The sequence below is a fragment of the Gopherus evgoodei genome, chromosome 5 (assembly GCF_007399415.2).
Source record: "Gopherus evgoodei ecotype Sinaloan lineage chromosome 5, rGopEvg1_v1.p, whole genome shotgun sequence".
Lineage (NCBI taxonomy): Eukaryota > Metazoa > Chordata > Testudines > Testudinidae > Gopherus > Gopherus evgoodei.
The window spans coordinates 3,376,604-3,403,724 of NC_044326.1; the positions used below are offsets into that span (position 1 = coordinate 3,376,604).

A 27,121-nucleotide genomic window follows, 5' to 3' on the forward strand; every position below is an offset into this window, starting at 1 on the left:
GATCATCTAGTCTGACCTCCTGTATAGCACAGGCCAGAGGCCTGCCCCACAATAATCCCTGTTTGAACTGTTGAGGGGTTGAAGTGAAATTAGCCCCCTTTGGAGCTTTGCCTGGAACGAATGGAAGTGGAATTGTTGTGCTGAGGTTCACTGGAGGCATCAGTGATGCCTTAAAAGAGAAAAATCCCAAAGTTCTCCCCTTAGCGACACCTGCCCCTCTGCACCCAGTAAGGAACATAAGGCTGGACTGAAGGACCTGACTCCCCTGCCTCCCTCTGGCACTTTGCTTCCCACTTTCAGCAGATTGTTTCTGGCTCATGACACTCTGCTTTGGCTGGAAAACCACCCGCTGCTGTGGCTAGCGCAAAGCCAGCTCTCTGTGGAGCAGCTCTGGTAGTTTGTAGGATCAGAAGCAAAGATAGAAGAGACTCAGCTTTGGCAGGTAGCCTCACCCCACACATGGCTGCAGATCAATCCCAGAAAGCCCTTATTAGTGTTTGTAGTACAGTAGCACCTACAGGCGCTAATGCACCAGGCACTGTACAGACACGGAGTAAGAGATGGTCCATGCCTCAAAAAGCCAGACCAAGGATGAGCTGGCAAACAGACCCACAGAAAGCAGCAGGGACACCCTTGCCAAAGGTCAGAACCAGGAATATAACTCACGTCTCCTGAGGTCCAAGCTCCCCGCTAGACCACTCTGCCCCTCTCCTGGAGCACCCTCAGGGACTAACGCTAAACAGCTGTGCAGGTGTTCTGTGGGCTCAGGGCCCATGTGACTAAGACAGGAGGAATGCAGAAGGGTGGGCTGGCAGACCAGGGCTTGCATTCAGAAGACAAATGGGTTCTTTTCCCACTGGTATTAAGGACCTGGGGCAGCCCATCTAACCTCTCTATTGCCCACTGTCTCGTCTGTAAAAACTGGCTTAGATAACCTCTTGGTTGAGGAACATTACAGAAACACAACACTTTTATTGTTGCATGAAGGATCTAGTTGCACTTATACCCCCCATGATACTCCTGGTTTCCCTTCAGAGAGGCATGGCCCCACGGTTAACACCCAAGTGCAAGAGTAAGGAGATCTTGGAACTATTCCCGGTTCTGTCCAGGGAGGTGCTTATATGGCCTTCATCACCACAGTATACGTGTGCCTCTGGGTGGCCTTGGGCAAGCCACGTCACTGCTCTGTGCCTCGGTTTCCCCATTTGTCAAATGAGAATAATGATATCAACTTACTTCACAAGGGTGCTGCAAGGGTTCATTCATTCATGGCTGTAAATAACTTTGAAACTCTCATGTAGAGGAAAGGAAGGATGGTTCATTGGTTAGGGAGCTGGCCTCCATCTCAAGAGAAATGGAATAAATTCCTTCTTCTGCTGCAGACTTCCTGTGGTTCCTTAGGCAAGTCACTTAGCTGCTGCATGCCTCAGTTTCCATCTATGCAATGGGGAATAATAGCACTGTCCTGCCACAGAGGGATGTGTGAGGATAAATACATTAAGCGAGTGAGGAGCTCAGGTACTCTGGATCCGGATAAGTGCCTCTGATAAATAGCTAAAAAGTGCTGGAGTGAGGTGATGAGGTATTCTTATAAATTGTCCCTAATGCATCACTGTCTGGAGACTGTATCCAGATCTATTAGTGAGCATTACCATTGATGAGAAGCTGCTGCCAAGCTCATAAAATAAAATCTCAAGAAGCCCAACCAACAGCTCTTTATTTATTGTTTGTGTGTCATTAGGATTCTGGCAGAGAGAGACGCATCAAGCCATCGGAAACTACCTTCCTGAAAATCAAACTGAGCCGGGGCGCCTTGCTGTGAGCCAGTTAATGGACAGTTCCCAAACCTCATCTGCCCCCCACCCCGCACCCAGGAGTATTTCATTCCTGAAGCTTGAGAGAGCAGCATCGTTAATAGGGAGGAGGGTGTGGAAGAGACAATCATAGATCAACACAGTAGCACTGGTGCATTAGCTGGGTGACAGCAGATGCCTCTGGAGTGATAAACAATGTTGGATAGCCCACCCGAAGACATTTTCCATTAAAGTGCTGTTAGGGACTGAAAAGCAAGTCTGTAAAAGTGGCAGTGTCGCCAGCCACATTTATCCTCCCTGAGTGACTTTCCCAGGAGACTTGCTCAGCATGTACAACTTAGGCTGGTGCTTCTGCCACTCAGCACCATGCGGTCAGCCTGGCCAGCTGTGTCCATCCTGTCCCACCAGCAACACAGTGTTGTGTGATCAGAGTTGTGCTGAGCAGGGACCATGTGAGCCACAGGTCAACATAATTCATTCTCCCCACCCCAGCCCTGGAGAGAAGAGTTCCCAGCTCCCTTTCCCAGATCCTGGTTCCTTGCCCCAGAGACGGGCTCACTCCAGAGAGACAAAAAGAGAAAAATCTTGCTTTTGCCAGTAAATTCCTAGACAAGGCCAGAAGGGACCCCTGCACAAAGGTCCCATCAACAATGTGTATAGTCAGGGGGCTGAGAGCCATTGAACCAAACTGTTAACCCTGGATATAATGGAAACCACTTCAAGACGGGTGGTGCAGCACCCCTAGTTCCAGCAGCTATCCCCCCGTGATCATCTACTGCAGAACACAGGCCACAGAACTTCCCAGAAGTCATTCCTGTTTGAATTAAAGATCTGCCCTAAGAAAAACATCCCTTCTTGATTAAAAATTGCCTGTGATGGAGAATCCACCACGACCCTTGGCAAATTGTTACATTGGTTAATTACGTTCCCTGTTAACCTGCCTCCCCCACCCCACAAACTTACACCTTTTTTCCAGTCTGAATTTTTCTAGCTTCAACTTCCAGCCCTTGGAGCATGCTGACCTGGCTCTGCTGGACTGAAGAGCCCACTATTAAATATTTGTTCCTCATATAGGTACTTATAGACTATGATCAAGTCAGATCTGAACTGTGTCTGTGTTACGCTAAATAGACTCATAGACTCATAGACTCTAGGACTGGAAGGGACCTCGAGAGGTCATCGAGTCCAGTCCCCTGCCCTCATGGCAGGACCAAATACTGTCTAGACCATCCCCGATAGACATTTATCTAACCTACTCTTAAATATCTCCAGAGATGGAGATTCCACAACTTCCCTAGGCAGTCTATTCCAGTGTTTAACTACCCTGACAGTTAGGAACTTTTTCCTAATGTCCAACCTAAATCTCCCTTGCTGCAGTTTAAGCCCATTGCTTCTTGTTCTATCATTGGAGGCTAAGGTGAACAAGTTTTCTCCCTCCTCCTGATGACACCCTTTTAGATACCTGAAAACTGCTATCATGTCCCCTCTCAGTCTTCTCTTTTCCAAACTAAACAAACCCAATTCCTTCAGCCTTCCTTCATAGGTCATGTTCTCAAGACCTTTAATCGTTCTTGTTGCTCTTCTCTGGACCCTCTCCAATTTCTCCACATCTTTCTTGAAATGCGGTGCCCAGAACTGGACACAATACTCCAGTTGAGGCCTAACCAGCGCAGAGTAAAGCGGAAGAATGACTTCTCATGTCTTGTTTACAACACACCTGTTAATGCATCCCAGAATCATGTTTGCTTTTTTTGCAACAGTATCACACTGTTGACTCATATTTAGCTTGTGGTCCACTATGACCCCTAGATCTCTTTCTGCCATACTCCTTCCTAGACAATCTCCTCCCATTCTGTATGTGTGAAACTGATTGTTCCTTCCTAAGTGAAGCACTTTGCATTTATCTTTATTGAACTTCATCCTGTTTACCTCAGACCATTTCCCCAATTTGTCTAGATCATTTTGAATTTTGACCCTGTCCTCCAGAGCAGTTGCAATCCCTCCCAGTTTGGTATCGTCCGCAAACTTAATAAGCGTACTTTCTATGCCAACATCTAAATCGTTGATGACGATATTGAACAGAACCGGTCCCAAAACAGACCCCTGCGGAACCCCACTTGTTATACCTTTCCAGCAGGATTGGGAGCCATTAACAACTACTCTCTGAGAACGGTTATCCAGCCAGTTATGCACCCACCTTATAGTAGCCCCATCTAAATTGTACTTTCCTAGCTTATCTATAAGAATATCATGCGAAACTGTATCAAATGCCTTACTAAAGTCTAGGTATATCACATCCACCGCTTCTCCCTTATCCACAAGGCTCGTTATCCTATCAAAGAACGCTATCAGATTAGTTTGACATGATTTGTTCTTTACAAATCCATGCTGGCTATTCCCTATCACCTTACCACCTTCCAAGTGTTTGCAGATGATTTCTTTGATTACCTGCTCCATTATCTTCCCTGGCACAGAAGTTAAACTAACTGGTCTGTAGTTTCCCGGGTTGTTTTTATTTCCCTTTTTATAGATGGGCACTATATTTGCCCCCTTCCAGTCTTCTGGAATCTCCCCCGTCTCCCATGATTTCCCAAAGATAATAGCTAGAGGCTCAGATACCTCTTCCATTAACTCCTTGAGTATTCTAGGATGCATTCCATCAGGCCATGGTGACTTGCAGGCATCTAACTTTTCTAAGTGATTTTTTACTTGCTCTTTCCTTATTTTCTCTTCTAAACCTACCCTCTTCCCGTAAGCATTCACTATACTAGACATTCCTTCAGACTTCTCAGTGAAGACCGAAACAAAGAAGTCATTAAGCATCTCTGCCATTTCCAAGTCTCCCGTTACTGTTACCCCCTCCTCATTGAGCAGTGGGCCTACCCTGTCCTTAGTCTTCCTCTTGCTTCTAATGTATTGATAAAAAGTCTTCTTGTTTCCCTTTATTCCCATAGCTAGTTTGAGTTCATTTTGTGCCTTTGCTTGTCTAATCTTGCCTCTGCATTCCTGTGTTATTTGCCTATATTCATCCTTCGTGATCTGACCTAGTTTCCATTTTTTATATGACGCCTTTTTATTTTGTAGGTCACGCAAGATCTCAAGGGTAAGCCAAGGTGGTCTTTTGCCACATTTTCTATCTTTCCTAACCATCGGAATAACTTGCTTTTGGGCCCCTAATAGCGTCCCTTTGAAAAACTGCCAACTTTCCTCAGTTGTTTTTCCCCTCAGTCTTAATTCCCATGGGACCTTGCCTATCAGCTCTCTGAGCTTACCAAAATCCGCCTTCCTGAAATCCATTGTCTCTATTCTGCTGTACTCCCTTCTACCTTTCCTTAGAATTGCAAATTCTATGATTTCATGATCACTTTCACCCAAGCTTCCTTCTACTTTTAAATTCTCAACAAGTTCCTCCCTATTTGTTAAAATCAAGTCTAGAACAGCTTCCCCCCTAGTAGCTTTTTCAACTTTCTGAAATAAAAAGTTGTCTGCAATGCAGTCCAGGAACTTATTGGATAGTCTGTGCCCCGCGGTGTTATTTTCCCAACATATATCTGGATAGTTGAAGTCCCCCATCACCACCAAATCTTGGGCTTTGGATGATTTTGTTAGTTGTTTGAAAAAAGCCTCATAATAGATGGAGCTCCTTGAGTCTCTCACTGTAAGGCAGGTTTTCTAATCCTTTAATTGTTCTTGTGGCTCTTCTCTGAACCCTCTGCAATTTATCAACATCCTTCCTGAATTGTGGAACCAGAACTGGACACAGGATTCCAGTAGTGGTCACACCAGTGCCAAATACAGAGGTAAAATAACTTCTCCACTCCTACTCGAGATTCCCTTGTTTATGCATCCCAGGATTGCATTAGCTCTTTTGGCCACAGCGTCACACTGGGAGCTCATATTCAGCACATAATTCTCCAGGATGCTCACACCTTTTTTTAGAGTCCCTACTTGCCAGGATAGAGTCCCCCATCCTATAAGTATGGCCTCCAGTCTTTGTTCCTAGATGTATAACTTCACATTAAACAACAAGGTACTTAGCATCCAACCCACGTAGGAATCATTTGTAACCAGGGCTGGCTCCAGGCACCAGCGCAGCAAGCAGGTGCTTGGGGTGGCCAACAGAGAGGGGCAGCACGTCCAGTTCTTCGGTAGCAATTCGGCGGCGGGTCCTTGTGTCCCTCTCAGAGTGAAGGACCTGCAGCCGAATTTCATGATAGCTGCTTCCCCCAACATCCCCCACCGCTTGGGGCGGCAAAAACCCTGGAGCTAGCCCTGTTTATAATATCCAGGCTGGATCCGCATTCGCATTCCAACTTACTCACAGATAGCTTGTCCTGGGATCTGACAATCCATCCTGGTTCTCCATGCCTCTTCTACCATTCCCGCCCCCAATATCCAGCCTAAGTTTTCCATTTATTGGTTTCATCCCATTGCTCCTATTTATAGGTCTTTGAATTATTTAGGATGAAGCATTCTTTATAAATACCCGGAGGTTGTTCTCTCATTTTCTCCCCATAATCATTGCTGAGCTAAGCCCCACTGCACCTACATGTATAGCTTTTTAAAATCCTTTCTTTAGGAACTTCTCCTTCTCCATCCCTTACTCATTTTTATTCCTCTTCACTGAGCTTCCCCCATCCCCCAGTTTATCAGTATCTTTCTGGTACCAAGATATGCAGAGCCGAATGCAATATGCCAGGTGAGTTCTTGCCTAACTGCTCTATAAAGTGATGGGGCAGCATGAAGTCTTAGAGCAGAGATGCTCTTTGTATGATTCTGTTCAGGGCCCAGCACAATTGCTAGTGCAACACAAATAATTAAATATCAAGCCTGTGATCATATGAGTAGTCCTGGGAGTTCCCTATAGGTACATGATATTCTAGTATTCTTGTGTTTCTATAATAATGTGATGTTGGACATTGGTTAGAAATTCCTGGAATGAAGGATCTGTTCAGCTGCATGGTCCTGTTATTAATAGCATCATGTAATTAAGAATGAATAATGGCATCTTTGAAATCCTAGAAAAAAGTTTGTTCTGCATATTCTGTTTGAAGTCTTCCAAGAAGTCTTCCAAGGCAGATGTTCTCCAGAACGGATCTAAGAACGATTCTCAAATTTTCTCATCCTGTGAGCTCACATTACAACTGGGAAAAAAAGTTTTGGAAACCCTTTCCTGTAAATGTTCTGACATCCCCTCTCAAAACTCCACAGTGATTGCAACTAGAGCTGAAGGGGAGGGGGCGAAATTCTCTGTAGAAAATGTTGACTTTGTCAAAGTGCTGAAAATCCAAAAGCTGAACATTTACTGACAAAAACATTGAAATTCTGCAAAGAAAGCAGCCACTTGCTATGAAAATGTTCATTGAATCAAACCCAGCTTTCTTTCAATAAAAGTTTCAATGGAAAGTTTTCAACCAACCCCTGTTGCAACCCCTCAAATCTGTTTACAAACCCTCCTGGAGGAGCGACGGCAGGAATATTTCAACAAAACCTTTTTTCAGTAAAGCACTAATTTGTCACAACCAAAACTTTGTGAGAAAGCGTCAGCTGGAATGAATTTCTTGACTGAAAAAAGTGTTAGGAAAAAAGTAGGATATTTGTTGAAATGGGACAAAATTCCAGTTTTCTGGTTCCAAATGACTTGTCGTTTAGACATTTCAGCTAATTAGAGTTAAAATATAAAATAAATAAATAATGGTCAACATTGAAACCAAACCTTTTGCAATTACAAAAAATGAATTGTTCTCGATAGGATTGAAATGAAATATTTCCACTGACTGCAGCTAAACATATTTTCAGATTTTTGGTTCATGAACATTTTCAAGATTTTGACATTTAACCCCCAGCTTGGGAATGGGAAAATTTTTCAGAACCTCAGAAAATGTTCACAGGATGGAAAACCATTTCCTGCCCAGCTCTAGTTGTGAGCTCCATGTTTAGAAACCATGATCTAGTCTCATGGAAAGTCTTTCTGTGGGAACACTTTCACTACATACTATTTTCCATTTTGCGGATGAGCCCCCCTTTGAGAAAAGTGGAAGAAAGGGGAGCTTGCTGATTTAAATTATACATCTCATTGGTACTGGTCATTCTGCGCCAATGAAAGGGTCCCTTTAGCTCTTTCTATTTCTAGCTCTGTTCCTGTCAAGTTCCCTGCTGAGAGCAAATACTGTAGCAAGACCCTGAAGTGAGAGACATATGGGAAATAAAACCCAAGTATTTCACATGGATGCAGAGGGAATGGGGAACCCTTCTGCCAGGTGGGTTAGGTAGCAACAGGGCCAGGTTCAATATCTAGGGCACCGGTCCCCAATGAGGTGCCCGCGGGCGCCATGGTGCCCCCCAGGGCATTTATGTACGCCCGCCTAGTGCTCAACAGGGGAAAGAAGCTGCAGCCCTGTTGTTGCCGGGGACAGAGAACTCCAGGGCTGCGGGCACTGGTGCTCTCTGTCCCCAGCAGGCACGGGGCTGCTGCTTCTTCCGGCCCCGTGCCTGCCGGGGACAGAGAACTCCAGGGCTGCGGGCGCCAGTGCTCTCTGTCCCCGGCAGACGTGGGGCTGCAGCTTCTCTCTGGCTCCAAGAAGAGAAGCTGCAGCCCCGCGCCTGCCAAGCACAGGGAACTCCAGGGCTGCAGAGAAGCCACGGCCCTGCGCCTGCCGGGCACAGAGAACTCCGGGGCTGCAGGTGCCGGTGTTCTCTGTCCCCGGCAGGCGGGGGACCCGCCTAGTGCCCATCAGGGGAGAGATGCGAGGGCCCCCTGCCTACTGGGGACAGAGTACTCCATGGTTGCAGGCTGTGCAGCTTCTCTCAGGCTTCTTGCTGCACTGCCCAGAACTGCCGCCAAAAAAAAAACAAAAAACCCCCCCACACTCCGCCTCTGCAGAATGGACCAAATGCTGCCCCGTAGCATGTGTTGACACGGGCACCTGCTCACTCCACTGGTGCCTGGAGCTGGCCCTGTATGTGAGTATTCTTCCTGCACTGATACTGCTGTTTTCTTCTGCTTTACAATTGATTCTTTTTTTAACATTTTGCTCCAAAATGAGTGGTTCAAATAAGAGACAACGTACATATTATTTCAACCCAGAGTGGGAAGAATATTAAATATGATTTTTTTTGTATTTTTTAATGTACAAATACAAAATAAGCCTTGAAAAATTGCTGGCACCCGCCACACTCTTCTGAAAACATGCACGTGCTATTGGCCACAAAAAGGTTGGGGACCACTGATCTAGGGGTTCCTCTTAACAATACAAAACAGAACTGGCTCGAGCCCCCGCCCAGTAATCTGGGAAAACCTGCCACCACCCCAGGGCACCCGCAAGCATTGAGTCTGTGCCTAACAAAAGACAGCTTTCACTACAGAAGAAAACAGCATTAATTTGGGAAAAGCCTGCAAACATGATTTGAAAGTACGCAACTGATAAGTAAAACCCACTGTATCATGGGCGGTATCCAGGTTTCCCACCTCGCAGTGTGAAAGTCCAAGGGACGAACGTCGCTTTAACGTGCCATGCCCAGTTTCCTTCCACTGCCCCTCACTCACTGTTTGCTGTCCGTGGTCTGCAGCATCCCCAGAGTCCACCCTTTGCCTTGGAGTGGAGAATCCAGCCACATCTTTTGACACTACTTCAACACAGAGATATGCCCAAACCCCTACTACAGTATGGCCAGAACCATGGCCTCCTCGGGAGCGATGAACCCAGATCCTCACCAAAGAAACGCTAGCTTCGTCAGTGCCCAGACAGCCCTATCTACCCCTCCAGTCTCAGTCCCTTAGCTCTGGATTAGGACACCTCCTTCCTTTAGGGGGGTGGCTGATTCTTTCATAGCATGCACGGTTGTCGTGGCCACGACCCCAGGCCTCTCCCTGGGCCTGTTTCCGAGACCTGAACTCAATCTCTGGATGAGCCTGTGTGTTCCAGCACATGCCTTCTGCCTGCCGCCTATGCCATGTGGTCTCTCTAGAGTAGCATTGCCAGCACCCAATGGAAGGGGGCAGGGGTTCCATGCCAGCTGTAGCCAACGTAGACCCTGATAAGCAGAGGGGCCACACAGCCATGCTGCTGACATGTGGAGTAGAGGTTCCACAAGTGTTAAATGGTGCCTGGGAAGGTCTTGGGAATCAGACACACCAAATTTCTGCTTTTGAACACCTTGGTCCAGTTCCTGAGGCCCTCGCTCAGGTTTTACTTCATCAAACTCTCATTGATTCAATGGAACTGGACGTCATTCAGAGCCTCCATTATTTCTCGCCGTCCGACCTGTGCAAGAGGATTCCAGCCCTCACCAGACTGCATTATCCAGCCCTTCCACCCTAAATGAGTTTGGCCCCAGCACACATGCTGAAGCTCAAGAAACCCTGAAAAAAATCCCAAAGCCACAGTTTATGAAATGGATCCATGGCTCTCCGGATAGGTGAGGGCCAGTAAAGAAGAGCTTTGCTCCTGACTAATGGGAATAGCTCATTCAGAGAAGCACACCTCCCCAACCCCTTGGAAATGCAATCGCTCACCCAAGCTGCAGGAGGCCAACACTCAACCCTGAAGATCACTCCAATTTTTCCTCTTATTCCTGGGTCCATATGATCCCTGCTTCTCTTCAGGATCTACATGAGACCACTGGGGGAGGGTGAGAGATGCCTCGGCATCAGCTACTAGCCGGATGCAGAAGACACTCAGCTCATTCTCCACTGATGCAGCCCCCACCACAGCTAACGTGTCACAGTGCGTACAGGAAATGAGCTCTTGGATGAAGAGCAGCTGGCTCAAGCTGGACTCAGGCAAGACCCAAGCGATGCTGGTCGGAAAGGAGAAATGCTACGAATAGGACGATACGTTGTCTCTGCCTTCTGCCGAGGGCTCACAGCCCCCATTGGTCTGAGAGGTGCAAACCCTCAGGGCTCTGTTTGACTCCTTGCTAAGCCCGGATTACCAGGGAGCATCCATTGCCAGCAATGACTCCTTTCACCTCCAGCTCCCTAGGAAATGTCACCCCTTCCTCCCGCATGAGTGCCCAACCTCAGGGGCCCCGGTGTCCATCACCTCCAGGCTGCATTTTAACTTCCTGTGTCTGAAGCTGATGAAGCCCAGACTCCAACTGGTACCAAATGCAGCTGCCCACCTTCTCCATGGCTCAGGCCACTGGGTGCACATCAGACCAGCGCTCACGTTTCTCCACCGGGTCCCAATCAGCTTCCAGTGCCGGATTAAGGCCTTGGTCCTAATTGTCAATGCAATTAATAGATCAAGTTCCTGCAACACCAAAGACTGAATTTCGATCTATGAAGTCTTATGACAGCTGCACTTCTCTGGGACAGGGCAGAGCACACAGCTCTGAACAGAGCATCAGACAGCTGGGGACAAAGCATTCTCTGAGAGAACCTGGATATGGGACAATAGTCCCGAGATGATCAGACAAATTCAGAATCTGGAAAAGTTGCAAGGCCTTTCTCTTTAAGGGAGCCTTTCTACTTTATTTTCTACTGTACTTTCTACAAGCCCCTTCCAACTCCCAGGCCCCCCAAAAAACCCTGTCACAAGCAGAGTTTTGGCCCCATAAAGGGAGAAAAGCCAACAACTCCATGAAATAGCGGTTGCTACTGATTTTTAAGTGGCAGGTACTCGGATATTATGATGATGGGCAGCAGTACAAAACTGTAACATAGATAGATACTAGGGTGATGAGGGTGGTATAAGAACCTGATGGTATATAAAATAGAATAAGACTCTCACTGGCCCAGATTATCCCATACTGCCTAATGTCGGGTTCTTCTCCCTTCCTCTGAAACACTTGGTGCCAAACACTGTTGGAGACAGGACACTGGATGAGACGGGCCATGAATCTGAGGCAATATGACAATCCCTATGTCTAGTTTTGCCATGGAAGTTTATCAGTCCATGGAATAACCATGGAAACATTTGGGTCATTTAAAACTGGACTTGGACAAAGCACCAAAGAACGTAAGGCAGAGGGATGGGTACAGCCTAGACAATGGAATAAGTTCCTTTTCACGTAAACGTTATGCAGCTATGTTGCCCTCTAGTGGCTGGGCCCAGAGAGTATAACAACCTGAGATTTGATCACAACAAGTGAACAAGCAGGCCGGTCTACACTACGCGTTTAAACCGATTTTAGCAGCGTTAAACCGATTTAACGCTGTACCCGTCCACACTACGAGGCTCTTTATATCGATATAAAGGGTTCTGTAAATCGGTTTCTGTTCTCCTCCCCAATGAGAGGAGTAGCGCTAAAATCAGTATTACCATATCAGATTAGGGTTAGTGTGGCCGCAAATCGACGGTATTTGCCTCCGGGCGGTATCCCACAGTGCACCACTGTGACCGCTCTGGACAGCAATCTGAACTCGGATGCACTGGCCAGGTAGACAGGAAAAGCCCCATGAACTTTTGAATTGCATTTCCTGTTTGCCCAGCGTGGAGCTCTGATCAGCACGGGTGGCGATGCAGTCCCAAATGCAAAAAGAGCTCCAGCATGGACCCTACGGGAGATATTGGATCTGATCGCTGTATGGGGAGACAAATCTGTTCTATTAGAGCTCCGTTACAGAAGATAAAATGACAAAGCGAAATGAAAAAAATCTCCAGGCTACATAGTGCTGCATGACAAGCGTAATGGAAAGCCAAAGAATCAAATGGACGCTCATGGAGGGAGGGAGGGGGAACTGAGGACTCCAGCTATCCCACAGTCCACAGCAGTCTCCGAAAAGTATTTGCATTCTTGGCTGAGCTCCCAATGCCTGTGGGTTCAAACACATTGTCCGGCATGGTTCAGGGTATAGCTCGTCAATGTACTTCTTCCCCGCCCCACGTGAAAGAAAAGGGAAAAAAATCGTTTTTTGACTTTTTTTAATGTCACCCTATGTGTACTGAATGCTGCTGGTAGATGCGATGCTGCGTCAGTAAAGAGCAGTATCTGCTCCTCTTCCCTCCCCGGTGGCAGACGGTACAATATGCTTGATAGCTGCTGTGTACTCTTGGCTGGCCTCAGGTGAGGCTGGCTGGGGGTGCCTGGGTAAAAATAGGAATGATTCCTGGTCATTCCCAGTAGATGGTACAGAATGGCTGGTAACCATCTTCATCATAGCCATGGGGGGCTGAGCTCCATCAGCCCCCTCCCTTTCATGTGTAAAGAAAAGATTCTGTACTGCCTGGACTGTCATAGCAGTGGGATGCTGGGCTCCTCTTCCCCACACTGCTTAATGTCCTGCTTGGACTATCATAGCAGCTGGAGGCTGCCTCCCCCTCATTTTATCTCACTAACAAATCACTGTTTCTTATTCCTGCATTCTTTATAACTTCATGACACAAATGGGGGGGACACTGCCACGGTAGCCCGGGAAGGCTGGGGAGGAGGGAAGCAACAGGTGGGGTTGTTGCAGGGCAACCCCCATGAATGGCATGCAGCTCATCATTTCTGCAGGATCTGACATGGAGCAGCTGTGCTCTCTGGTTCTCTGATACACTGGTTCTCTAGTACAGTTGCCCCATATTCTAGGCAGGACTGACTCTATTTTTAGATACCATAAAGGAGGGATTGACTAGGGGAGTCATTCCCATTTTTGCCTTTGCACCTCCGGCCGACCTCAGCCAGGGGCACTTATGATAGCAGCAGATGGTACAGAATGACAGATAACCATCATCTCATTGCCAATTTACAATGGCAGCAGATGGTACAGAATGACTGATAACCGTCTCTGCTATCATGCAAAAGCAAATGAATGCTGCTGTGTAGCGCTGCAGTATTGCCTCTGTCAGCGGCATCCAGTACACATATGGTGACAGTAAAAAAAAGCTGAACGGGCTCCATGGTTGCCGTGCTATGGTGTCTGCCAGGGCAATCCAGGGAAAAAGGGCGCAAAATGATTGTCTGCCGTTGCTTTCCCGGAGAAAGGAATGACTGACGACATTTACCCAGAACCAACCGCGACAATGATTTTTGCCCCATCAGGTACTGGGATCTCAACCCAGAATTCCAAGGGGCGGGGTAGACTGCGGGAACTATGGGATAGCTACGGAGTAGCTACCCACAGTGCAACGCTCTGGAAATCGACGCTAGCCTCGGACCATGGACGCACACCGCTGAATTAACATGCTTAGTGTGGCCGCGTGCACTCGACTTTATACAATCTGTTTTACAAAACCGCTTTATTTAAAATCGGAATAATCCCATAGTGTAGATTTACCCTCAGTTGTACACACAGAAAATGGGAAATGGCTGCCTAGGAAGGAGTAGTGCAGAAAGGGATCTGGGGGTCATGGTGGATCACAAGCTAAATATGAGTTAACAGTGTAACACTGCTGCAGAAAAAGCAAACATCATTCTGGGATGCATTAGCAAGACACGAGAAGTCATTCTTCCGCTCTACTCCGAGCTGATTAGGCCTCAACTGGAGTATTGTGTCCAGTTCTGGGTGCCACATTTCAGGGAAGATGTGGACAAATTGGAGAAAGTCCAGAGAAGAGCAACAAAAATGATGAAAGGTCTAGAAAACATGATTCATAAGGGAAGATTTAAAAAATTGGGTTTATTTAGTCTGGAGAAGAGAAGACTGAGGGGAGACACGATAACAGTTTTCAAGTACATAAAAGGTTGTTACAAGGAGGAGGGTGATAAGTTGTTCTTCTTAACCTCTGAGAATAGGACAAGAAGCAACAGGCTTAAATTGCAGCAAGGGAGGTTTAGGTTGGACATTAGGAAAAACTTCCTAACTGTGCTAACTCATTCTCCTATGAGTGCAGAGGACTGCACTAGATGACCTCCTGAGGGTCCTTCCAGTCCTACAATTCTAAACTGAGATTTCCATTAGCTCAAGTGACAGAAGCAAGCACTGGGGCACTAAAAGTCGCTGTGTTCTCACCCTGGGGATGGCTGCTGTGCCTGTATGCATGCAGTGTGGTATGTTACATCAAGGCTGCTTGCTTGAAATCCACAGACTCCTGTTGGTAAGAAACACCATGAGACATAGGGAGTGCTAACCCAGAGAGGGGCCCTTGGACTACAATGCTCAGGGTGGTGGCATATTGGCTCTTAGAAGCTAGTATATAAACTCCTCTGATGGATGCAACGATGCCCTCTTTGTTGCTTTCAGAAGCAAAAGGCTCCTTGTCTCTGGAGTCATCCAGTCCCCTAGCACGTTCGTATCGAGTGTTCTGAAATGCATTACCAATCCCGGCAAGAGAGCAATAAATCCCCACATCCCCTGAGCTTTACTGCGCGCTGGGCTGTTCGGATATTCAGAATCAGCAAATCATCTGAAGAAATATTATTTCTTTCATGGCTTTGCATCAAAATAGTTTATGGCAGTGACAGCTGGCGCGTGGATTTATAGCATCTGCCACTTGGGTAAGATTCTGGGTCACTTCATTGAAATTCACCCTTTTGTAAAAACCAAAGCCAGTGACACTGACTTTGAAGAGTTCCCCTCTTCCCCCACCCCATCATGCTTTGGGAGAGGCAAAATTTTTGGACTCGCCAGAACAATCTTTGGTTTGGCTCATCCTGACAGGGGCAGTCACAGGGATCAGCTGTGGGGTAGGTAGGGGCAGCAGTTCCACTGCACACCTGGAGCTTTCAGGCTCAGCATCAGCTCCCAGTGACGTCAACAGGCCCTTCGGTGAGTTTTGCTGGGAGCATTTGCAAGGAGCATTTGCAAGCCCCTGCCCCTCTTGCACAGTGTCTTCCATGGGAACATCTCAAAGCATTTTGAAAAACAACTAGTCAGTCTTTACAATGTCCTGGAAGTGAGAGGAGCCAAGAAGCTAGAGGAAATCTATAGCCCAGGAAGGAGAATAACCCAGATCTCATGGCATACAAGGCTGTGGAGTTAACCACAATCTCTCTGAATAAGCTCACTCTTTGAGAGAGCCAGTGTTGCTCAAAGATCTCTTCCTATGCACACGGGCAGCAGCACGTAAACACGGTTCATATAGAGACACAGCAGCATGGTTCGACACAACAGCAAGATGCAGGCCCTGTGTTGATCTGCACACAGCCATCATGTGATACACAAACATTCTGCACGTGGGCACATGAGATGCACAACCGTGAGTGCTAACAAGGGTCTTTGCTGCAAAATGCAGCATGGGAGAAGTGATCACGTTGCACAGCGCAGATCCACATCATCCAGGACTAGAGCTAGTTGGGAATTTTTCGAGGAGACGTTTTCCCATAAAAAAGCAGCTTAATCAAAATGGAAACTGTTTGTGGGAACAGGTTGGGTTTGAAAAGTTTCTCGACTTGAAAGAAGGTTGCAAAAAGTTTCCAAATCATCAAAGTGTTCTGTTCCGACACTTTCAAAACAAAAAATGTCAGTTTGCTGGTTCAAAATGACTTTTTGTTTAGAAATTTTAGCTAATTACAGTAAAAAAAAAAAGAATAAAAAGTGGTTGAAATCGCAATGAAATGTTCTTGTTCGACACAAATCAAAATTTTTGAGTTTGTTGGTTTGTGGTGATTTTTGCCCTTTCATTCTGCTTCAGGATGGAGAATTTTTTTAAAACCTTGAATACGGTATTTCGCCAGGACGGGGAAAGTTTCCTGCCCAGCTCTACTCAGGATTCATGCAACAGGAAAACAAGAGGCCCATTGGTCACTGCTTCCTCTCATCCCCAGCCCCCCACAGGCGGTGGTTATGCAGACGACCTGATCATAAGCATGTGTTGGGGCTGAGGATCCTTCCCTTCACCCATGTTGTGTTTCTCAGTAGATTTCCATCTGAACAGAATCTTTAGTTTTTGCTCCTAGGATCAGCACCTCAGGGCCCCATCCTGCCCTCAAACCCTCTGATGGTGGCAGAATTGGGCCCGTAGGTAATAAGGCCCAGCTCAGTGTGCATAGTTTAGATGCAATGGAATGTTATTTCTCCCTTTTTAAGAATGCTGCCAGTCTGGTGTATTATTACTTCCACTGTGAAAGGATCCCTCTCGATGGGGATCTATCACCCAGTCCTTGTAGAATTTCACGGCTGCAGAGGGGCATCATCCCCTGAGTGAAGCCTGCAAAGCGACAAAAACGTCCCTTCCCCTAGCACCGTGCAGTGTTCCCGCAGCTACACAAGGTGTCCTGTTTTACCCGTCTCTGAGGCAACAGCATGAACCAGTGCACGGAGGCACACCCTGATCCTTGCCAGGCACATAGCACCCTCAACTCTCCCTGAAGTCCATGTGTGACTAGAGGGTGCAGAGGAAGGCACATGCACAGGCTCCTGGACAGCAGCCACTCTGTCTGGAAACCCCTTTTCCTTTTATGAGCTTAATTGCCATGGAGCAAATGAGGTGGAGGGAATTGCCACTTGAGCATTCTTGTCCGGAAGTTGCCTTTATGGGTCAACTAGTAGCTCGTTAATTTCCCCCTTAGTTCCTCTCAGCCCCACTTGGCTGGTGGCACCGCGCGGCAGGGAAAGGATATGACATTTGCAAGACATAAAAATGAAATGCATTTCCATAACCCCATTAAAATCGTTAATGTTGTCGTAAAGACAAAAAAAAATGCTTAAGCCACCTACAGCTAACAGGCCCATTCTGGCTTTTGGCAGGGCTGTGACTCTGATGGAGGGCTTTTAGTTTCCAGGGTTTATTACATTCATTTGGGGGAGTTGTTTTTAAGCAATTTTGGAGTCCTCTGCTGATGTCAAAAAACTAGGGTTTGAGGCTCTGTCTTCAATACTGTAATGAGAAGATTACTTCCCACATTTCTTATCTAAACAGGACCTACTTTAATTTGTATTTTGCATATGAAAATGACATACAGGTTAGCTGCAGCTTTGTACCCTTGTTACTGAGCCCTGGTTTAGTGTGTTTGTTTGTTTAAACAGTGTACTGTTTCACACAGCACTATAGTCAAATGCACCAGGGAACATGTGGTGTGCACACTGACCAATTAATGTGCTACACTTTAGTGTGCCTTTGGAATCACACCCCTGTAGTCTGCATTACTGCTCTGGGTAGACAAGGCCTTAGGTAGAACCAGGGAGTGGGGACATCGCCTAGATAAACTGAGTGCCCTGGGAAAGGAGTGAAGTCACCATGAGGTGCGTAGCCAATTCAAACCATGGCACGGGCTCCACTCACTGCTAGGGCGCCTCCTTCTTGGCCCCTCTGGGAATTAGCTCTTTCCAGGTGCTGAGCTCTCCTCTGGGGGTCTCGTCCCCCATCTTCTTCTCTCACCCTACAGCCCTCTCATTTCAGCTTCCTGCTCATGACTTGGCCCTCCAGCCAGGTCACTATGGTCTTCCCCTTCCAGGGTGCCAAAGTCTTTCAGTGCAAAGCTGTCCCAGGCAGTCTGTTCTCTGCTCGCTGGTCTGTGCCAGTTCCCCAGTGGCTGGTAGGGTGCACCCCTGTACTTTGGGTTCTAGCTCAGGGACCCTCACTTCAGCCCAACCCCATCCTTTCCTGCTTTTCCCCTGAGCCTTTCCTACCTCTCTGGCTCTCCTCCGTCTCTGGGTTAGCCAGCCCAATCTCCTCTCTTCCCAGGGAGTAACTGTAGGCTACCTATCCCTAGGCCAAAACACATCTCTCTTCTCCCATGGACGGATTGCAGACTCCTTCCCCCACAACCTCCTTCTGCTCTCAGCTCCTGGGCTTTATACAGGCCCTTCCTGTCCCTGCCCTGCCGAGGCTCTTCTGATGAATCCCTGCTTCCTGGCTGCTCTGCCCTGTGAAGTCTGGGGTGTTAATTGGCCCACCTTAACCCTGTTAGGTCTTGTGTGGTGTGGACACTCCATCACACACTGATATTCTTTTTTCTTATCTTTTTCTCTCTTTTTTTTTTTTGATAGCAGTGGTGTTTTATCAGTATTTATCGGTTAAAGCCTAAAATCAGAAGTGCTGCTCTGATGGTTAGCTTCCTACAGGGAAGTGAATGGACGTTAGGCAGGGTTTATTGGGAAGGTAAAAGGAGGGACGATATGAGAGCTTATTTAGCACCAAATGAAGATGTTGCGAACAAAATGAATCAAGAAACCAAAGGAGACAAAGAAAAGAAATTCTTGAATTGCCCGTACACCAAAGCCAGGAGCCTGGGTAACAAACAAGAAGAATGAGTATTGCTCGTTTATTAGGAACATAAACTTGATATAACTGAAACCTGGTGGGATAATTCCCATGACTGGAATGGTAAAATCAAGGTTATAACCTATTTAGGAAAGATCAAGTGGGCAAAAGGGAAGTGGGAGGGGTGCTCTATGTCCAAAACAGCTTTACCTGTTTCTGAGTCACTGATAACTCAGAAGAAACTCTTATAAATCAATGTCCTAACAGATAAAGCGCAAGACAAGGTTTTAGGTGGTGTCTGCCACAGACCATCAAATACAAGGGAACAGGATGACTGGCTCCTTATGCATCTGTCTACAATATTTAGGAAAAAAAGCTCCATGATCGTGGGAGACATCAATCTGAGTGACATACACTACAGGACTCATGCTGCCAGGACTAAAACATCCTTGGAATTTCTTACCATTATAGATGCCAATTTCCTAACTCAAAAAGTGTTCCAGCCAACACAGGGGAATTCTATATTAGACCCCATCTTGACAGATAAAGAGGAACTGATCACAGAACTAAAAAGAAATAGTACCTTAGGTACTAGTGGTCATATTTATAATCTGCAAATAGAATGAAGTCCAGGCTAGTAATATATAGATATATACTCGACGTTATATAAAAAAAAGACCAGTTTCACAAAGCTGAAAACAATTATGAGCCAAATCAGCTGGGAGGAAGGATTTAATCAGAAAAATGTGAATGATAATTGGGAATTGTTTAAGAACCTTTTACTAGATTTCTTAAAAGCCGCAATCAAGGAAAGAAAGCCATTAGTTAAAAAACTGACCTGGTTTAGAGGGGAAGTGAAGGCAACTGTAATATATATATATAAAACAAATGGAAGAAAGGGGAAGTCAGTAGTAATGAATTTATAAACCAGAAGCTAGGTATTATAGAAAATTGATAAGGGAAGCCAAGGGACACAAGAAAAAAATGTATGGCCAGCAGAGTTAAGGACAATAAGAAGGAGCTTTTAAAGTATTTTAGGGACAAAAAGAATCCTGACAATGGTATTGGTCCATTACTAGCTGGAAATGGTAGATTTATCAATAATAATGCAAAAAGGGCTGCAGTGTTCAATAAATATTTCAGTTCTGTATTTGGGAAAAATATAGTCTCATCAGATGAAGATGATAACATGAGTATCTCAGGAGAATGCTACTGAAGTTAGACTTTTTAAATCAGCAGGTCCAGGTAATTTGCATTTAAGCATTTTAAAAGAGCTGGCTCAGGAGTTCTCTGGACCATTAATATTGATTTTCAATAAGTCTTGGAACACTGAGGAAGTTGCAGAAGAGTGGAAGAAAGCTAATGCTGTGCCAATATTTAAAAAGGGTAAATGGGATGACACAGGTACGTACGGGCCCCTCAGTCTGACATCAGGGTGGTTAAGCACTGGAATAAATTGCCTAGGGAGGTCGAGGAATCTCCATCATTGGAGATTTTAAAGAGCAGGTTGGACAAACACCTGGCAGGGAGGGTCTAGATAATCTTCAGTCCTGCCTTGAGTGCAGGGAACTGGACTACGTGACCTCTCAAGATCTCTCCAGTCCTATATTCATAATTCTATAATCCCAGGCAATTTAATGGAGTGGCTGATGAGGGACTTGAATAAAGAATTGAAGGAGAGTAATGTAATCAAGGCCAATCAATATGGGTTTATAAAGAATAGATCCTGTCAAACTAACTGGATATCTTTTTGTGATGAGATCTTTTTGGGAGATAATGTACTGACGTAATATACTTAGACTTCTGTAGCTGACTGTTCTCAAAACGTAATTGTAAACGGGTGATCATCATTGAGAGGGTGTGTTTCTAGTGGGGTCCTGAAGGGACTGGCTCTTGGTCCTACACCAGGGGTGGCCAGACTGTGGATCTGGAGCCACAGGCAGCTCTTCAGAAGTTAATATGCGGCTCCTTGTGTAGGCACCGACTCCAGGGCTGGAGCTACAGGTGTCAACTTTCCAGTGGGCCAGGGGGTGCTCACTGCTCAACCCCTGGCTCTGCCACAAGCCCTGCCCCTACTCCACCTCGTCCCACCCCCTCCCCTGAGCCTGCCGTGCCCTCCCTCCCTCTCCCCCCCATGCCACCTGCACACCACAAAACAGTTGATTGGGAGGTGCAGGGAGGGAAGGGGAGGTGCTGATTGGCGGGGCTGCCAGTGGGTTGGAGGTGCTGGGAGCTGATGGGGGGCTGCTGACAGGGGCTGCTGACATATAACTGTGGCCCTTTGGCAAGGTACATTGGTAAATTCTGGCTTCTTCTCAGGCTCAGGTTGTCCACTCCTGCCCTACACTATCTAACATTTTTATCAGTGACCAGGAAAAAAACATGAAACCACCACTGATAAAGTTTGCAGATGACACAAAAATCGGGGTAATGGTAAATAATGAAGACAACAGGTCACTGATTCAGAGCGATTTAGATTGTTTGGTAAACTGAGCCCAAGCAAACGAGAAGTGTTTTAAGACGGCTAAATGCAAATGTCTACATCTAGGCACAAAGCACGTAGGCCACACTTACAGGACTGGGGGTTCTATCCTGGGAAGCCAGGACTCTGAAAGCGATTTGGTTGTGATGGTGGATACTCAGCTGAAGATGAGATCCCAGTGCAATGCTGTGGCTGAAGAGGCTGATGCAATCCTTGGATCATAAACTGGGGAATCTCGAGTAAGAGTAGAGGGGTTATTTTAGCTTTGCATTTGGCACTGGTGCATCCTAAAGCCAATAGATGCTTTAGGAAATATTTTGGAGAAGTTCTCCAGGAGGTCAGACTAGATCATCACAACATCCATTTCTGTCCTTGGAATCTGTGAATTATAAACCTAATTGTAGTAAATGTATTGACCTAATTGAAGTGCCATAGACAGGCTGTGCATAGTTGTATACATGTTCAGAGATGGGCACAATGGTGCGCATGCCCACATTTCTGCAAGCCTTTCTTCTCTCCCTCACCTAGTTTTTCACATATTTGTCTACCCTCTGCACCACACAGCAGCGTGGGAGATGTTATTATTCTTACGGCACCCATCACCAGGTGGTGCTGTTACAGTCTTCCACTTTTTCATAGTGTGCTAGCAAGTTTTGACACTTGGAAAAACAAGGCAGTAGTTCAGGGTTAGACAAGGTATTGTGTAGAGACAGCTTCTGGAGAGGGAGCAGCAGGAGAGTTTGCTGTCTGACTTGGGCTCTGATTAGAGTTGATTCTCTGGGCAAAGTTTTCCTTAGGAACCAGTTGTTGATGTTGGGCTGGGATTCCCAGAAGAAGGGATTGCCCTGCATGCTGTTTTACCTTCTCGTTTCAGGATTGAAGTATTGTGGCCAGAGGCCCTGGTTGGAATCTGAGCCCCATTGTGTCAGATTCTGTGCAAACACATTGGAAGAGGGGATCCTTGCCCCATACCTCTTGCAATCTAAGAAAATGAGCAAAATGTGAATTGTGTAAGAGGATGGGAAGGAGCCGTCTTTCTTATAAAACTCTTCCTTCAAAACAGGTGCCCACATCTCAGAACGGATGTAGTAGCCGGTCTCTTTCTTTGGGTAGTCACAGTAGGAAGGGGGAATAGTCCTAAGGAATGAAAACCCCTCCCTCTGACATCTGTGAGATAGCCATTATTGGCACCTGGTTATATGACCATTCACTGTACAGTACTTGCTCTGTGAGTAGAGCACTTGTTCTCCAGGGCTGTCAAACAGGCATCTTTTACCATAGCTAAGCTAACATCTGCAAATCAGTAGGCCTGCATAATTTGCACCCAGAGTCCTAAAAAACTTGGTTGTGTAGATCTTTGGCCTGCTGATACTAATTTGTAATCATTCTTGGAAGAGCAGGAAAGTCCTGGAAGCCCTGGCTAATGTCATGCCAATACTCAGTGAGGGTAAGCAGGATGATCTGGGTAACTATAAGCCAGTTAGCCTGACACCAGTGACTCAGGATTCAATCAATAAAGAATTAAAGGACAGGAACATAATTAATGCCAGTCAACATGGTTTATGGAAAATAGGGTCTTGTCAAACAAACATGATTTCATTCTTTGAGATTACAAATTTGGTTGATAATGTAACAATGTAGCTGTAGTAATGTACTTAAACTTTTGTGAAGCATTTGAATTAGTGTCACGTGTCCTTCTGATTAAAAAAATAATATACACAATATCAGTGAAGCCCATGTTAAATGGACTAAAAGCAGGATAACGGACATATCTCAAAAAGTAATTGTCAATGGTCAATCGTCATTAAATGGAAGTTTTTCCAATGGGTTCCCCATAGATTAGTAAGAGGCACGCCACTATTCAACATTTTTATCAATGATCCAGAAGTAAATATAAATTCACTGCTGATAAAAATTGTGGATGATACAAAGATTAGTAGAATGGTAAATGATAAGGACAGGGCATGAAAAAGTAAAGTTGTACATAGAGACAAATGAACATAAGAACGGCCATATTGGGTCAGACGACCTAGCCCAGTATCCTGTCTTCCGACAGTGGCCAATGCCAGGTGCCCCAGTGGGAATGAACTGAACAGGTCATCATTAAGTGATCAATGCAAAGTTATACATTCAGGAACAAGTAATGAAGGCGAGACCGACAGAACAGGGGACTTGAAAGCAGTGACTCTGAACAGGATTTAGGAGTCATGCTGGGCTAGCCACTCAACATGAGCTCTCAATGCCATCTTGTAGCAAAAAGAATAATGTGATCCCTGGATGTATAAACAGGGGAGTAGGGACAAAGAGGTGATTTTACCTCTTGATACAGCATTGGCGAGAGGGATATCAGAACACTGTGTCCGGCTCTGGTGTCCACATTTTTAAAAGAAACATTGAAAAACTGGAGAGGGTGCTGAAAAGCAGCATCAAAATGATGTGAGGGCTGGAGAAAATGCCTTACTGTGAGAAACTTCAAGAGCTTAATCTGTTTCGCTTATCTAAAAGGAGACAGAGAGATGGCTTGAGCGCAGTGTGTAAGTACCATCACCAGCAGAAACTACTAGATGCTAATGGGCTCTTCAATTTAGTGGTGAAAGAGCCTATGGCTGGAAGCTAAAGCCAAATTCAGATTAGAAATAAGAAATGTTTAACAGTGCAGGTGATTAACCATTGGCACACACTACCAGGGGAAATGCTGGAGTCTCCATCTCTTGATGTCTTCAGCTCAAGGCTGGATGTCTGTCGGAAAGATGTTTTATTCAAACATAAGTTACTGGGCTCAATGCAGAGCTAAGTGAGTGACTTTATATGGCCTGTGCTGTGCTGATCCAGCCAGATGATCCAATGGTCCCTTCTGATTTTAAAAGAAGCAACAGCTGTTGTTACAAATCCCATCTGATCCATAGATTTCATAAAGATCAGAAGGGACTGTTCTGATCACCTACTCTGAGCTGCTGCATAGCACAGGCCAGAGAACCTCACCTTTTCCAGCAGTGGGGGGAAATATTTTTCTCTACTCAAACCTTCAACTACCTGAAGGGGGGTTCCAAAGAGGATGGAGCTCGGCTGTTCTCAGTGGTGGCAGATGACAGAACAAGGAGCAATGGTCTCAAGTTGCAGTGTGGGAGGTCTAGGTTGGATATTAGGAAACACTATTTCACTAGGAAGGAGGTGAAGTCCTGGAATGGGTTACCTAGGGAGGCAGTGGAATCTCCTTTCTTAGAGGTTTTCAAGGTCTGACTTGACAAAGCCCTGGCTGGGATGATTTAGTTGTTGTTGGTCCTGCTTTGAGCAGGGGGTTGGACTAGGTGACCTCCTGAGGTCTCTTCCAACCCTAATCTTCTATGAGTTTATGATTTCACTAAAATATAGGATCTTATCTGTGCTCCTGTTACAAGCTCCTTTGTCTCTGCTGGTGGAGAAAGCTGTGCTCCTGATTTATGGGGATGCTGCGTCTCTCCACTGTGCACCACTCATGCATTTTCCTCGAAGCAATCAAACCCCTACATTACAAAGAGTGATTATTGTATTTCGGTCACTCTGCAGATTGTAGATTTTGTTTTAGACCAGGAAAATCTCTATGCAAAGCCTCCTGTTGATTTTCCAGAGTCCCTCTAGGGGACTTGCTCTCAGGGAGAGGCAAGCCCGGTGGGCAAAGTGCTAGTCAGGGACTTGCGGAGACTCAAGGCCCTGCTTGGGCCAGTCACTTTGTCTCTCTGTGCCTCAGTCCCCCCATCTGCACAATGGGAGAAACAGTCTGGGTCGAGGAGGGTAAACATATTAAAACAAGACTGAGGTGTTCAGATATTACATTAGATATCTAGATAGGGCCGGCCTATAGTGCCCGGTTCATGTAACCCACATGCAGTGAATCCTGCAGCTGAGGTCGAGTCTTGCACAAGTGGTTATGGATGGTCCATATGCCCAAGGGAATTGTACAACTCCAGGATCCATCCTAAGTGAAGAAAAGAGAAACAATCTTTCAAATTAAGAGTGAAAGCAAATCTCACTTCTGCTCTGCCGGGCTCAATGAAAGCACTGGATATCTGAGAATGTGCCTCTACCTAACCCCAGGTATTTTATCCCTCAGATGCCATCCCACCAGCTCGCCCATGCTAAGTGGGGGTGTGCTCCAACAAGACTTGGATGCAAGACCTCCAAGACCAGGGCCAGTTCCAGGCATCCGCTCAGCAAGCAGGTGCTTGGGGCGGCCAAGGGGAAGGGGTGTCACGTCGGGCTCTTTGGTAGCAATTTGGGGGCGGGTCTCTCGGTTCCTCTCGGAGGGAAGGACCTGCTGCCGAAGAAGAAAGCAGCGTGGTGGAGCTACTGCTGAATTGCCGCTGATCGCGATTGCAGCTTATTTTTTTTCCCACTGCTTGGAGCGGCAAAACCCCTGGCGCCGACCCTGTCCAAGACAACAGAGTGCTGCTGAAAATGCTGTTGACGGTTCAGTAGATGAAGCCCTTCCCTGTGAGACAGTCCTCATCCAGCGTCTCTGATGGTGTCAGAAACTGAAAAGTGGATGGTCTTGCCTAGTGGTTGAAGCAGTGGCAGTCAGGTCTCGTGGTTGAGCCGGGGACTGGAGCCAGAGGTCAGAGAAAGAATCAGGAACCAAGAGCAGGGTTGGAAGAAGGCTGAGGCTGGAGCCATCTCTCAGAACAACCAAGCGGTAGGGGAGACTCCTGGCGAGGTAGTGACATTCAGCGAATGGGATCAGATGCTCTCATTGGGAGCCTATATCTTTGGCCATGAGGTCACCTAGTTAGACCTACATCCCTGGATTACCTGTCAGCCCAGGCTCAGGCAATCAGGCAGAAGGATGACTGATCAGGCTCAGCAGCACTTATCCGGCCCAGAGACGACTCATTAGAGATGGCATTAAGGGAAATGTGCTGCTGGACAGGTCACCTTTCATATAAGACATAAAAGCAAAGTGGTGGCCACTTGCATTCATTACATTTATTCACAAGAATTAGGGTCTTGGCTTCCTTGTCTTGGTCATATCATACAAAGCAACGGCAGGGTTATTATAGCTGCTATCCAAGAAGGCTGTGCAGAAAGTCTAGAAGATCTGACACTCAAAAGCTATTCTAATTCAGCAGAAAAATTCTACTTCAGCCCCAGACCTACCCAGTTTGAGGCCAATATTCCTTTGTTTGCAGATTTCTTGGGAGGTGAACAAAATCAGGCTTATGACGTCAGCTCAGCTGCATCATTAATTATAGCCTGGTGGTAGCCACTCCGTGGTGGGACAAATTAAATCTGGGGACTGCTAGGCCAGGAGATGTAGGGGATGATGTTAATTTCAGGATACAGTTATAGCCTCATGATCAGACCACAGCCATATAGTCCATGCTAAGGAAATGTTTCCCATAGCTGCTTAATTAATGACAGACATTTCAAAAAAGAAACAAAGCCAGATTCGTCTTGCCACTTGTACAACATAAATTCTCCAAGACCGGCATTAATGAGGCTCCGTGGCACGGCGTGTATCCACTGTGCCGTCAATGCATTCCAGGTGCTTTAGATGGGCAGTGGGGCCTAATGCACAAAATTAGGCATCGCCGCCAGAGGTGCATCCTGACCTATGGAAAATGCTCCGAATATGCTGGAAAGAAATTCTTTCATCCCATGCATGTGTCACTGGCTTGGCCTGTTGCATTAAAGTGGTACCAGCTCCTGGAGAGTCTTGACACGAACCACTATCATTCTGTACAAGCAATTCTGCTGCTTTGTCACGTGTTTCCTGAATTCTTCATCCCGTTTATTATTTATTTATTACCAAGGACATCTGCATGGAGATGGGCCTTCAG

The 27,121-nt window shown here is 46.3% G+C and overlaps 1 long non-coding RNA gene across 1 annotated transcript; it reads right to left on the bottom strand.

The window, feature by feature from the left end:
* Nucleotides 1-23,697, bottom strand: LOC115652355. The gene is made up of 3 exons (XR_004000610.1): nucleotides 23,686-23,697; nucleotides 19,603-19,616; nucleotides 1-58 (listed from the first exon to the last, which is right to left on the bottom strand). It is a non-coding gene; the product is annotated as an uncharacterized LOC115652355 (long non-coding RNA).
* Between the last annotated feature and the right edge of the window lie 3,424 nt (nucleotides 23,698-27,121).